At 43.3% G+C, this 1895-nt stretch overlaps 1 pseudogene; it reads right to left on the bottom strand.

Moving 5' to 3' along the window:
* Positions 1-1581, bottom strand: LOC143579087 (aldehyde oxidase GLOX1 pseudogene; annotated as a pseudogene).
* Between the last annotated feature and the right edge of the window lie 314 nt (positions 1582-1895).

Genomic DNA, 1895 nt, shown 5'->3' with positions numbered 1-1895 from the left:
TCAGCCTATTTGAACCCAAAGGCCTTCACTTGGAAGTTGGCATGAACCACAAACAAGATATAATGGTTTGCCGGAGCAATGTTGATCGACAACGGCAACATCACCTCCACTTGATACGTGTGACAAGCCGGGTGTTCCCCCCATCAAAGATCAACAACCTTTGGTTCATGGAAAATGAATGGGTATTAAAAGGAGGCGCCAACAGTGTACTGACACTTGTTTTGGGTCCACGTGACCTAAAACCTTGAACTGAATGATCACTTTGTCCCCATACCCGAATTTGGTCAGGGGACCAGGTAATATCGTGGGTTGTGAGTCAGATAATCTAGAATCCAAATACGATGGCGAAAACGCCTTGAACCTAAGTTCAGTGGGAAAACGGACATGTGAGTAATTATAATATTTGTTAGGGTTACTTCCCGCAACAAGCACCCTACCATCATGAGCTAAAATCGCGGTACATTCTAGGTATGCTACTCGGGGTTTGAATATCAAACCGTTGCCCAAATGGGTTATTCGGATTGTAAACCACCGGGTTCAGGACTGGGTTTCGCCCATGCCCCCAACCCGCGGCACCATAAGACGCACCATTTATAATCAAGACATCGGCGTTTGGTAACAACATGCCACCCATCACACGTGGCAAAGGCATGTTCTCCATTACCCATTTTGGATTCGGGTCGGATATCCGTATCCGCCCACAAGTATCCAAAGCCTGATCATGTATATCATGTAGCGCATTCATATATGCTCCTTTAGGAGCACCCCCACAAAGCAAAATCTCAACAACACTCACATTCCCTTGTACAACACGCATTGGAAGTAAGACCACGGACCCCGTACTCGGGTAACTTCTCGGGTCCCCACCCGGTATCGTCGGGTAATTCTTAACCACCCGGTTATTCGTATAATCAAACAAAATCGAGCGGTTATTTGCGAATATAAACAAATTCCCATCCGGGTAAAGTAAAACAAAGGGATATAAATTATTTTCGATCTTCGGATCATTTGTCTCAGAGAGAAATGGCAAATCATACGCTTTATCCGAACCTGAAAGCTTCGGGTAAAACTCATAATTAAATTGTCAACGGCCGCCAATAATAATCTGGCGGCTGCCAGGCAACATCAGGTTCGTGGAGTACCATCTTTTATTGATTAAAGCTGACGGGATCTCTTTCCAATCACACTTATCACACGATTTGAACACCCTAGCGACAAACGCACCGTCGTTTGAACAACGCTCCCATCGGGTAACAACGAGGCAGAGGAACACCAAATGTCTGTCAGAACCATGAGTGGACGTAAAGTGTTGGATTTGATGTTGTATTCGATAGAGTACGCGGTGCAGTCTATTTTCAACGTCTTGTCACGTGAGTCGTTGCGGCATTTGCCGTCGGGGAGGGAGATTTTAGAGGCACCGTAGTCGGTACGGTCGTACATTAATACTCGGTCGTTAGGGAGGAGTTGCATGTGCATGACATTGATGCCAACGTTGGATTGGAGGAGTGTCCAATTGGAGGTGGGTTTGATATTGGCGGTGGTGGTAAGGAGGCAGATGATCATGAGTAGGCTTGAAGCCATGATCGAGTAAGTGAGTGAGTGGTACTAAAGGAGTAAAGGTGGAGGGTTTAGGTCAGAATATATATATATATATGTAAAAAAAGTTATGAACTTTTAAAGAGTCATGGAGGTAGTTAGTTTTGAATAAAGGTAAAATATGTAACTATTATATAAATTAACAAAAGTTGATGAAAGTTCAAGTACCAAAATTGTAAATTCAATTGTAAAGGTTGAAGATTTTTCACAAACGCTAGTCTAGTAGCGTTTAGAGAAAGAGCTTTTTCTCCTAATATAAAAGCTTTAAACCCATTGAACCAAACAAAGCTTTATGTTAA

This window comes from Bidens hawaiensis, unplaced genomic scaffold (assembly GCF_021521415.1).
Source record: "Bidens hawaiensis isolate Kalapana, Puna unplaced genomic scaffold, B.hawaiensis_p1.1 tig00029600_1, whole genome shotgun sequence".
NCBI lineage: Eukaryota > Viridiplantae > Streptophyta > Magnoliopsida > Asterales > Asteraceae > Bidens > Bidens hawaiensis.
Note: the sequence above shows the minus strand (reverse complement) of the source record. Positions and strands in the feature narration are given on the sequence as shown.